At 39.1% G+C, this 13,030-nt stretch overlaps 1 pseudogene; it reads right to left on the bottom strand.

The window, feature by feature from the left end:
• Positions 1 to 519: 519 nt before the first annotated feature.
• On the bottom strand, positions 520 to 8,339 carry LOC120882650 (annotated as a pseudogene).
• Positions 8,340 to 13,030: the final 4,691 nt, after the last annotated feature.

Consider the following 13,030-nt stretch of genomic DNA (forward strand, 5'->3'; position numbering starts at 1 on the left):
TACACCAACAGGACAGCCTTTTAGCCAGTGAAAAGACTAGTAGAATTTTTCAACCTCTAACCTAGCTTAAGGGTGCAGTTTTAATTTTTACCTGCTGGCTTTGTGTTCACAGCAGCTTTTAAAAGACTGCTTGCTTCACTGAAGCTACATACCATATCCCAGGTATTGAAAAGTCTCCCAATTTTTGCTAGTTTTTGTTTCCATAATATTAAGCATCACACTTTAGCTGAGCAGGAGATAGAGGTTTATTTTCACTTTATGCACGGCTAAAATTCTAAGAAAATTCAATTTTGCTTAAGGATGTTGTTAGGTAACAGTTCTTGATATTATACACCTCATATGATCCATTTCAAATCATAGAGAATTATACCTTGATGTGTCACTGTTCCAATAGACAAATAATGTGGACAGCTAAAATTTTTAAGAAATGCACAAAGCCTGTGATGTCTCAAATAAAAGTTGATTTTTCTGTCAAATTAAGTTATTTCCTATACACCACTCTTCTTCAAAACTGGTCTTCTATCTCTTTCCATTTGATCTACATTGGCTACAACAACTAGAGAAAGATTGGGATGGATTGTGACTTCTCTTCTGGGACAGTGATATCTCTATTTTTTTAAAATTAATTAATTATTTTTAATTGGAGTCTAATTACAATACTATAGTGGTTTTAGCTATACATTGACAGGAATCAGCCATGGGTGCACGTGTCCCCATCCTGAATGCCCTCTCACATGCTTCCCCATCCCATCCTCAGGGTTGTCCCAGTGCACCAGCTCTGAGTGCCCTGTTTCATGCATTGACCTTAGGCTGGTGATCTATTTCACATTGGTAATATTACATGTTTCAATGCTATTCTCTCAAATCATCCAACCCTTGCTTTCTCCCACAGCGTCCAAAAGTCTGTGATTTATATCTGTGTCTCTTTTGCTGTCTCACATATAGGATCATCATTGCCGTCTCTCTGAATTCCATATATATGCATTAATATACTGTATTGGTGTATTTCTTTCTGACTTACTTCACTCTGGATAATAGGCTCCAGTTTCATTGACATCATTAGAACTGATTCAAATGCATTCTTTTAAATAGCTGAGAAAATTCCATTGTGTATATGTACCACAGCTTTCTTTTTTCCCTCATTTTATTTATTTATTTTAAATTTATTTATTTTAATTGAAGGTTATTTACTTTACAATATTATATTGGTTTTGCCATACATTAATGTGAATCTGCCATGGGTGTACACATGTTCCCCATCCTGAACCCCCCTCCTACCTCCCTCCCCATACCATCCCTCTGGGTCATACCAGTGCATCAGCCCCAAGCATCCTGTATCCTGCATCAAACATAGACTGGCAATTTGTTACTTATATGATATTATACATGTTTCAATGCCATTCTCCCAAATCATCCCACCCTCTCCCTCTCCCACAGAGTCCAAAAGACTGTTCTATACATCTGTGTCTCTTTTGCTGTCTCACATACAGGGTTATCGTTACCATTTTTCTAAACTCCATATATATGTGTTAGTATACTGTATTGGTGTTTTTCTTTCTGGTTTACTTAATTCTGTACAATTGGCTCCAGTTTCATTCATGTCGTTAGAACTGATTCAAATGTATTCTTTTTAATGGCTGAGTAATACTCCATTGTGTATATGTACCACAGCTTTCTTATCCATTCATCTGCTGATGGACATCTAGGTTGCTTCCATGTCCTGGCTATTATAAACAGTGTTGCAATGAACATTGGGGTACACGTGTCTCTTTCAATTCTGGTTTCCTTGGTGTGTATGCCCAGCAGTGGGATTGCTGGGTCATAAGGCAGTTTTATTTCCAGTTTTTTAAGGACTCTCCACACTGTTCTCCATAGTGGCTGTATTAGTTTGTATTCCCACCAATAGTGTAAGAGGGTTCCCTTTTCGCCACACCCTTTCCAGCATCTATTGCTTGTAGACTTTTGGATCACAGCCATTCTGGCTGGTGTGAAATGGTACCTCATTGTGGTCTTGATTTGCATTTCTCTGATAATGAGTGATGTTGAGTATCTTTCCATGTGTTTGTTAGCCATCTGTATTTCTTTGGAGAAATGTCTGATTTGTTCTTTGGCCCATTTTTTGACTGGGTCATTTATTTTTTCTGTAATTGAGCTGCATGAGTTGCTTGTATATTTTTGAGATTAGTTGTTTGTCAGTTGCTTAATTTGCTATTATTTTCTCCCATTCCAAAGGCTGTCTTTTCACCTTGCTTATAGTTTCCTTTGTTGTGCAAAAGCTTTTAATTTTAATTAGGTCCCTTTTGTTTATTTTTGCTTTTATTTCCAATATTCTGGGAGGTGGATCATAGAGGATCCTGCTGTGATTTATGTCGGAGAGTATTTTGCCTATGCTCTCCTCTAGGAGTTTTATAGTTTCTGGTCACGTTTAGATCTTTAATACATTTTGAGTTTATTTTTGTGTATGGTGTTAGAAAGCATTCTAGTTTCATTCTTTTACAAGTGGTTGACCAGTTTTCCCAGCACCACTTGTTAAAGAGATTGTCTTTTCTCCATTGTATATTCTTGACTCCTTTGTCAAAGATCAGGTGTCCATAGATGTGTGGATTTATCTCTGGGCTTTCTATTTTGTTCCACTGATCCATATTTCTGTCTTTGGGCAAGTACCATAGTGTCTCAATTATTGTGACTTTGTAGTAGAGCCTGAAGTCAGGCAGATTGATTCCTCCAGTTCCATTCTTCTTTGTCAAGATTGCTTTGGCTATTGGAGGTTTTTTGTATTTCCATACAAATTGTGAAATTATTTGTTCTAGCTCTGTGAAAAATACCGTTGGTAGCTTGATAGGGATTGCATTGAATCTATAGATTCCTTTGGGTAGCATACTCATTTTCACTTTATTGATTCCTCCAATCCATGAACGTGGTATATTTCTCCTCTTTGATTTCTTTCCCCAGTGTTTTATAGTTTTCTATATATAGGTCTTTAGTTTCTTTAGATAGATATATTCCTAAATATTTTATTCTTTTCGTTGAAATGGTGAATGGAATTGTTTCCTTATTTTCTCTTTCTATTTTCTCATTATTAGTGTATAGGAATGCAAGGGATTTCTCTGTGTTGATTTTATATCCTGCAACTTTACTATGTTCATTGATTAGCTCTAGTAATTTTCTGGTGGAGTCTTTAGGGTTTTCTATGTAGAGGATCACATCATCTGCAAACAGTGAGAGTTTTACTTCTTTTCTAATTTGGATTTATTTTATTTCGTTTTTGTTTTTTTTTTTCTCTGATTGCTGTGGCCAAAGCTTCCAAAACTATGTTGAATAGTAGTGGTGAGATTAGGCACCCTTGTCTTGTTCCTGACTTTAGGGGAAATGCTTTCAATTTTTCACCATTGAAGATAATGTTTGTTGTGGGTTTGTCATATATAGCTTTTATTATGTTGAGGTATGTTCCTTCTATTCCTGCTTTCTGGAGAGTTTTGATCATAAATGGATGTTGAATTTTGTCAAAGGCTTTCTCTGCATCTATTGAGATAATCATATGGCTTTTATTTTTCAATTTGTTAATGTGGTGTATTACATTGATTGATTTGTGGATATTGAAGAATCCTTGCATCTCTGGGATAAAGCCCACTTGGTCTTGGTGTATGATCTTTTTAATGTGTTGTTGGATTCTGATTGCTAGATTTTTTAAGGGTTTTTGCATTTATGGTCATTGGTGATATTGGCCTGTAGTTTTCTTTTTCTGTGTACCACAGATTTCTTATTCATTTTTTTGCTGATGGACATCTAGGTTGCTTCCATGTCCTAGCTATTGTAAACAGTGCTGTGATGAACATTGACATACACGTGTCTCTTTCAGTTATCATTTCCTTGGTGTGTATGCCCAGCAGTGGGATTGCTGGGCCAAATGGCAGTTCTATTTCCAGTTTTTTAAGGAATCTCTATACTGTTCTCCATAGTGGCTGTACTAGTTTGTATTCCCACCAACAGTGTAAGAGGGTTCCCTTTTCTCTGCACCATCTCCAGCATTTATTGTTTGTATACTTTTTGATAGCGGCTATTCTGACTGGGGTGAGATGGTACTTCACCGTGGTTTTATCTGCATTTCTCTGATAACGCATGGTGTTGAGCATCTTTTCATATGTTTGTTAGCCTTCTGTATGTCTTCTTTGGAGAAATGTCTGTTTAGTTATTTGGCTTATTTTTTGATTGGGACATTTATTTTTCTGGAATTGAGCTGCATAAGATGCTTGCATATTTTTGAGATTAATTCTTTGTCAGTTACTTCACTTGCTATTGTTTCCTCTTATTCTGAAGGCTGTCTTTTCACATTGCTTATAGTTTTCTTTGTTGTGCAAAAGCTTTTAAGTTTAATTAGGTCCCATTTGTTTATTTGTGCTTTTATTACTATTACTCGGGAGGAGGGTCATAGAGGATCCTGCTGTGGTTTATATCAGAGAGAGTTTTGCCTATGTTTTCCTCTAGGAGTTTTATGGTTTCTAGTCTTACATTTACGTCTTTAATCCATTTTAAGTTTGTTTTTGTGTATGGTGTTAGAAAGTGTTCTTGGGTCTTTAATCCATTTTAAGTTTGTTTTTGTGTATGGTGTTAGTGTTCTCAGTTCAGTTCAGTCGCTTAGTTGTGTCCGACTCTTTGTGACCCCATGAATCGCAGCATGCCAGGCCTCCCTGTCCATCACCAACTCCTGGAGTTCACTCAAACTCACATCCATCGAGTCAGTGATGCCATTCAGCCATCTCATCCTCGGTCGTCCCCTTCTCCTCCTGTCCCCAATTCCCCCCAGCATCAAAGTCTTTTCTAATGAGTCAACACTTCGCATGAGATGGCCAAAGTACTGGAGTTTCAGCTTTAGCATCATTCCTTCCAAAGAAATCCCAGGGTTGATCTCCTTCAGAATGGACTGGTTGGATCTCCTTGCAGTCCAAGGGACTCTCAAGAGTCTTCTCCAACACCACAGTTCAAAAGCATCAATTTTTCAGTGCTCAGCCTTCTTCACAGTTCAACTCTCACATCCATACATGACTATTGGAAAAACCATGGCCTTGACTAGATGGACCTTAGTCGGCAAAGTAATGACTCTGCTTTAGAATATACTGTCTAGGTTGGTCATAACTTTTCTTCCAAGGAGTAAGCATCTTTTAATTTCATGGCTGCAATCAATCTCTACAGTGATTTTGGAGCCCCAAAAAATAAAGTCTGACACTGCTTCCACTGTTTCCCCATCTATTTCCCATGAAGTGATGGGACTAAATGCCATGATCTTTGTTTTCTGAATGTTGAGTTTTAAGCCAACATTTTCCACTCTCTGCTTTCACTTTCATCAAGAGGCTTTTTAGTTCCTCTTCAGTTTCTGCCATAAGGGTGGTGTTATCTGCATATCTGAGGTTATTGATATTTCTCCCAGCAATCTTGATTCCAGCTTGTGTTTCTTCCAGTCCAGTGTTTCTCTTGATGTACTCTGCATATAAGTTAAATAAGCAGGGTGACAATATACAGCCCTGACGTACTCCTTTTCCTATTTGGAACCAGTCTGTTCGTCCATGTCCAGTTCTAACTGTTGCTTCCTGGCCTGCATACAGGTTTCTCAAGAGGCAGGTCAGGTGGTCTTTTATTCCCATCTCTTTCAGAATTTTCCACAGTTTATTGTGATCCTCACAGTCAAAGGCTTTGGCATAGTCAATAAAGCAGAAATAGATGTTTTTCTGGAACTCTATTGCTTTTTCCATGATCCAATGGATGTTGGCAATTTGATCTCTGGTTCCTCTCCCTTTTCTAAAACCAGCTTGAACATCAGGAAGTTCACAGTTCATGGATTGCTGAAGCCTGGCTTGGAAAATTTTGAGCATTACTTTATTAGCGTGTGAGATGAGTGCAATTGTGCAGTAGTTTGAGCATTCTTTGGCATTGCCTTTCTTCAGGATTGGAATGAAAACTGACTTTTTCCAGTCCTATGGCCACTGCTGAATTTTCCAAATTTGTTGGCATATTGAGTGCAACACTTTTACAGCATCGTCTTTCAGGATTTGAAATAGCTCCACTGGAATTCCATCACCTCCCCTAGCTTTGTTCGTAGTGATGCTTTCTAAGGCCCACTTGACTTCACATTCCAGGATTTCTGGCTCTAGATTTGTGATCACTGCATCGTGATTATCCAGGTCATGAAGATCTTTTTTGTAGAGTTCTTCTGTGTATTCTTGCCACCTCTTAATATCTTCTGTTTCTCTTAGGTCCAGACCATTTCTGTCCTTTATCGAGCCCATCTTTGCATGAAATGTTCCCTTGGTATCTCTAATTTTCTTGAAGAGATCTCTAGTCTTTCCCATTCTGTTATTTTCCTCTATTTCTTTGCATTGATCACTGAAGAAGGTTTTCTTATCTCTTCTTGCTATTCTTTGGAACTCTGCATTCAGATGTTTATATCTTTCCTTTTCTCCTTTGCTTTTCGCTTCTCTTGTTTTCACAACTATTTGTAAGGCTTCCCCAGACAGCCATTTTGCTTTTGTGCATTTCTTTTCCATGTGGATGGTTTTGATCCCTGTCTCCTGTACAATGTCACGAACCTCATTCCATAGTTCATCAGGCACTCTATCTATCAGATCTAAGCCCTTAAATCTATTTCTCACTTCCACCGTATAATCATAAGGGATTTGATTTAGGTCATATCTGAATAGTCTAGCAGTTTTCTCTGTTCTCTTCAATTTCAGTCTGAATTTGCTAATAAGGAGTTCATGATCTGAGCCACAGTCAGCTCCTGGTCTTGTTTTTTTTTTTTTTTTTGACTGTATAGAGCTTCTCCATCTTTTGCTGTGGAGAATATAATCAGTCTGATTTTGGTGTTGACCATCTGGTGATGTCCATGTGTAGAGTCTTCTCTTGTGTTGTTGGAAGAGGGTGTTTGCTATGACCAGTGCATTTTTTTGGTGAAACTCTATTAGTCTTGCCCTGCTTCATTCCACAGTCCAAGGCCAAATTTGCCTGTTACTCCATGTGTTTCTTGACTTCCTACTTTTCCATTCCAGTCCCCTATAATGAAAAGGACATCTTTTTTGGGTGTTAGTTCTAAAAGGTCTTGTAGGTCTTCATAGAACCGTTCACCTTCAGCTTCTTCAGCATTACTGGTTGGGGCATAGACTTGGATTACTGTGATATTGAATGGTTTGCCTTGGAAATGAACAGAGATCATTCTGTCATTTTTGAGATTGCATCCAAGTACTGCCTTTCAGACTCTTTTGTTGACCATGATGACTACTCCATTTCTTCTGAGGGATTCCTGCCTGAAGTAATAGATATAATGGTCATCTGAAGTAAATTCATCCATTCCATTCCATTTTAGTTCGCTGATTCCTAGAATGTTGACATTCATCCTTGCCATCTCCTGTGTGACCACTTCCAATTTGCTTTGATTCATAGACCTGACATTCCAGGTTCTTATGCAATATTGCTCTTACTGCATTGGACCTTGCTTCTATCACCAGTCACATCCACAGCTGGGTATTGTTTTTGCTTTGGCTCCATCCCTTCATTCTTTCTGGAGTTATTTCTCCACTGACCTCCTGTAGCATATTGGGCACCTACTTACCTGGGGAGTACCTCTTTCTGTATCCTACCATTTTGCCTTTTCATACTGTTCATGGGGTTCTCAAGGCAAGAATACTGAAGTGGTTTGCCATTCCTTTCTCCAGTGGACCACATTCTGTCAACTCTCTTCAAGAAAGTGTTGTAGTTTCCTTCTTTTACAAGTGGTTGACCAGTTTTCCCAGCACCATTTGTTAAAGAGATTGTCTTTTTTCCATTGTAAATTCTTGCCTCCTTTGTCAAAGATAAGGTGTCCATAGGTGTGTGGATTTATCTCTGGACTTTCTATTTTGTTTCATTGACCTATATTTCTGTCTTTATGTCAATACCATACTGTCTTGATGACTATATCTCTCTCTTATCCCATCCCTAGAAAGGGATCTGCTCCAGCAGCGGGAGAAGCTTCTCCATCTCAGAGATCTGGGTCAAGTTGGAGGACTCTTCCTCTGATAATCTCAAAGGCGGTGACCCTAAGATGGAGGTAGGCCATGATTTGACTTCTCTTTCCAGCACTCGACAGTTACACTTCATAGTGTTCTCCCATCTCATTCTCGGACAGCATCAGCTACATCTTGGGGATCTTCAAATTCAACAAAAGCAATGCCAGGAGGGTTCCAAGCAACCCAGACCCTTCAGAGTGGACCATAATTGTCAAAAGCTCACTCCAATTCAGACTTGTTACCCTTATTTCCAGAATTACCTACATAAATTTTATAGTCCAATGGACAGGAATCATGATACATTTAGACAGGTTAGAACTGTGGAGGTACAAGTCCATATAACCTAGGCTAACTTTTCCCAGTTTGTTCCCTTCCACCTGGCATTCCGGGATGCTCTTGCACACCCAACATCCACAAAATGGTGAACCAACTCCTCCTTGCCATTATTTATATGTTATACATACTGGAATCACATGATCTGATGGGCTCACCCAATGAGAGGTGGAGGAGGTCGAGACATAATGGCTACAAATGCTGCGAAAACTGAGGTTGCTAGGAGCATTCTCTGGTCATACCTCCTTGCCTATGGAGACGGGTGGTGTCAGGCTTCTGGTTAGGCCTTCTGTTAGGCCCAGAGCTCCCTCAGGTTTAATCCCCACTTGATGACATCCAAGTTCGGAAATCTTTTTAAATTAACTGCTTCAACTGTTTTATATGAGCTTACAGATGGAGGAAGGGATAAATGGGAATGATCATATATAAAAAATGAGTTAGAGCCAGGGAAGTAGTTTTTGATGAAAAACGTCAGGGAAAAGAGGGCTATTTTAATTCTTAAGTCACCCCCCCAAAAAGACCCACATATAAGAAAAACAAAAAGAGAGAGAGAAAAGAGGGCTATGCATGGTTAATTTACTTCATCAGTACAAGCTGAAGTGTAAGCACAGCACAAGTTGAAGTGCACTGTTTTCCAAGAAACTCTGTGACAAGATGTTGAAATGGAACATGCACTAATGGTAGAAATTAAATGTCAGGGTCATTCAACTGTGCTGCCTTCTCAGCAGGTGGCAGACCAAGAGAGAGCACTTGGGTCCAGTGTTGCTGGCAGTGACAGAGGAGACCCAGTTTATTGCTATTTATTGTGTAGGCAGTAACAGTGATGCTGGATGATTCACTCATGCTGTATGGACAGAGTGGGCTTAGGGAAAGGGGAGGTGGTGTGTTGTGTGTGTGTTTTCCATAAAGACAATACTGCCCCCGCACACTGAATTAATATAGATATGTTTTACTTTTCTCCAAACATAAAGGCAGTTTGGTTCCTCCTTTACCTTTCTCCCACAGACAGACAAATAGACAAACAAAAACTGCAACAATCCCCACACCAATACATACAAAATGAGTAACTATATCTGGACTTGTGCCTTTCAAGTTTTCTCACAAATTGATGGCTCAAAAAGATGAGTTCTCACTGTGAGGCTGCAGAGAGATGTGGTCTTGAATTCCTAATGAGAAAATGCTGCAGTCTTCTTTCAGGCAAAACCTGCCTTGTATGCAGAATGAGGATCAGCAGCCATTTCTTGTTCAAGTTCCCTACAGAAAGCAATTGAAAGTGAGGGAAGAGGAGCAATCAGTGTTAAGGGGTTTAGAAAGCAATTAACTCTTTCAGGTCCCAGAAACCTTAAAGCCTAATGTCTGATAATAATAGCTCTTCTGCTGTTGGCTTCTGGGCACAAAAGCCTTTCTGTGTCCCCCATTTCTTATTTTCAAGAAATAGGCTTCATTCAGCCCATATGACCTTCCCTAAATCTCAAAGGGTGGGTTCAAACAGTTGCTAATCATGGAAGGGTGGGGATGGGTAACAAGAGAGGAGCAGTAAATAAACAATAGTGTAACCTTGGAGCAGGGTCCTGGTTCCCTCTGAAGGGATACACATAATAATATCTTTGAGTTATTTTGCAGATACTGAAACTGTGTGCTGCCCGCAAACACAGACCCCAGACCAGTTGGAACCAGGTTGATAATGCTATTAATTACCATGCCACCAAGCAATCAGAAGAATATCCATAAGCTGATCATGCCCTCCTCTCTGAACCATTAGTATAAAGCTCCTCACTAGTCCCTCCAGGTCAAGACACAGTTTTGAGGGCATTAGATCACTTTGGCCCCCTTTGCCTGACAAAGCAATAAAGCTATTCTTTTCTATTTCACCTTAAACTGTCTCCAAGATTCAATTTAGTAGTGGTATACAGGGGCCAAATTCAGCTACATTTTTGGTGTACTTACCAAGTGTCAGGCACTTTTGTAAGTGTTCATCATAGATAATTTCTTTTAATCATCATAACTGTTAGTGAGTTTTTTAATTGAGAACCAAATTTAGGGAATCTGATCCTAGAGCTCCAAGTCTAAAGCCCTGTGAGGACTGCCAGATAGATAAACTATGGGCTCAGACAGCTCTAGATTAAAATGTAGTTTCTGTCAATCACCAGCCTTATTGCTTTAGGCAGATGACCATATTTAGCTGCATTTCCTCATCTGTAAAATAGGGAAAAACAATACCTGGATTACAGAATTGTCTAAGGCTTATATGAAATAAATCTCACACTTAAGCATTTTGCAGTGTCTAACCCAGAGTAATGCCTCTCTATATGGTAGCAATTATTGCAAGCAACTGATGCTCCATTATATATTTATTATATATATCCTTAATAACTTCTGCAGAGGGAATGGTGATAAGGTTATATAGGTAGGCAATGGCCAAATCAGAAAGGATCTTGTTCATTTTGTTCCCCAAAAGGGATATTATAAATATATCTGCATTTTAAAAATATAATTCTGCAGCACATTAAATGGTGAGTAACCTTTGAGGCCAAGAAAATCAGTTAGGATACTACAATAATAGTCCAGGGGAGAAATAGGAACTTAAGAGAGTAGTAGTATAACAGAGATAAGAAAACAGATATGAAATATTTTAACTAAATCATATTAAAATGACCTAAGGATTGCTTGGATATGTGGGGTGGGACTAACAAAGGAATAAGTGAGGTGGAACTAGCAGAGACATCACCCAGATTTCTGACTTGGTAGTCTGATAGTGGGATAATTGTTTTCATTGACTGAAATAGGAAACAAAGGATTAAAAGTAGATTTGTAAAGGAATCACTTTACTTGGATAAATGTGAACTATATTTTAGATATGTTGAAATGGAGTTATCTACAGCATAATTGAAAATATATTGGTTGTTACTTTGGAAAAACTATGACTGGAGACAGATTTGGGGTGTCAACACACAGGTTGAAATACTAAATGTGATTGGAATCAAACTAAAGACCATATTTTAAGACAGGTAGGCTGAGGGCAAAATTCTTGGACACACCAATATGTATGAGGTAGGTAGACAGAGGAAGAAAAGTGACAAAAATTCAAGGAAGAGCAATCAGGAAGGCCAGAGAAATAATAAAGGGCAAAAATGTATAAATCACTGGAGTGTGTATGATGGTCAGAACGTCTCAGAGGATCAAATGTTACAGAGACCAAACAAGTTAAGAATTGCATGGTGGTCATGGGATCTAAGAGCATGGCCATGCTGCCCATCTCCTGGAGGCCTCTTTAGATCCAGTCTTCACCCTTCTTGAATATACTGTGCTCTATGCCTGGGCAGTTGATAAGTATGAACTTCATCGACAGACTTTGAATTAGGCTCAAATGTTGAGGAGTTTTGTAGATATGTGTGAAAGAGAAGAGTGAGGTTTGGGTATTTATTCACCTTTCTATAGTTACTAAACCCAACTTGGTCAGCTCGCCTGGGCATGCAGTAAAATCTTCTGACAGCAGGTTGTGGAGGAAGAAATTGCAGCATTTATTACAAGGTGCCAAGCAAAGTGTCTCTCTTTTCTGCTGAAGTCCTGACTGATACTTGGAGATGATTGGAAGAGTTTCAGTGTAGAAGTGGGGACAAAAGTGCAACCAAGCAGGACCCTATGGGGCCTTCCATGTCAGGCCTTTCCCCCACATCCTCTGCTTTAGCTCCTTTCTGAAGTACATAGATAAAGGTATCTGATGCACATTTTCTCAGCTCTTTTACAGATATTAAAATTCCCACTAAATGGGAACTATTAACTAGTGGACAACGGAGGACATAACCTCCTGGAACCTAAAAATTGATGATGTTAACCCCTGTGACACCACTCTGTTACTTCACCATCAACCAATCAGAGAATTGTGCAGGTGCTGATCGCGTACCCTGTGACCTTCCTCCCTCACCTAGCTTTTAAAAATGCTTTGCTGAAACCCTTCAGGAAGTTCAGTCTTTTTCAGCACGAGCCATATCTCCTTGCATGGTCCTGCAATAAAACTTTCTCTACTCCAAACTCCAGTGTTTCAGTTTGCTTGGCTTCACTGCATCAGGCACACTGACTCAGGCACACTCATGGTTGCTAACAAAAGCTATACTAGATGGAAATGTGGAACAAATGGAAGATGAGGGAATGGAAATAGTGAGTACAGAAAACCCTTTTAAGGTTAATAGTTAAAGTGAAAAGAGGGGCTAGTAGCTGGAACAGGCCACAGAGGGAGCAAGGGCTTAATATTTTAAATATGTGGGAGGTTTTAAAGTATTTATAGGCCAAAGTGAGCCAGCCAGAAAAGAGATGCTAGATTGAAGATGTAGTAGAGGGGAAAACTAGAGTTAGAGTAAGATTTCAGAGGAGACAATAAAGGGTGTATTCTAGAGCACAGGCTGAAACACTCATCTTGGAAAGAAAGAGATTGAACTGATAGAAATAAGGTTATATATAGATAGAGATAAGTTTGCAGGTTGGGGACAGAAAATTGCAGTAGTTTTGCCTGAAGACATCTATTCTCTGAGATGAATAGGGAATTGTGAAGATTTCTATTCTCCTCTGAGATGAGTAGATAATTGTGAAGAATCAGTGATGCTGGAAACAGAAGACAGATCTTCCTAGGGACACTTGAAAAAATTACCGTGCTCTTCTGAGAA

Source organism: Oryx dammah, unplaced genomic scaffold (genome assembly GCF_014754425.2).
Source record: "Oryx dammah isolate SB20612 unplaced genomic scaffold, SCBI_Odam_1.1 HiC_scaffold_23, whole genome shotgun sequence".
In the NCBI taxonomy this organism is placed as follows: Eukaryota; Metazoa; Chordata; class Mammalia; order Artiodactyla; family Bovidae; genus Oryx; species Oryx dammah.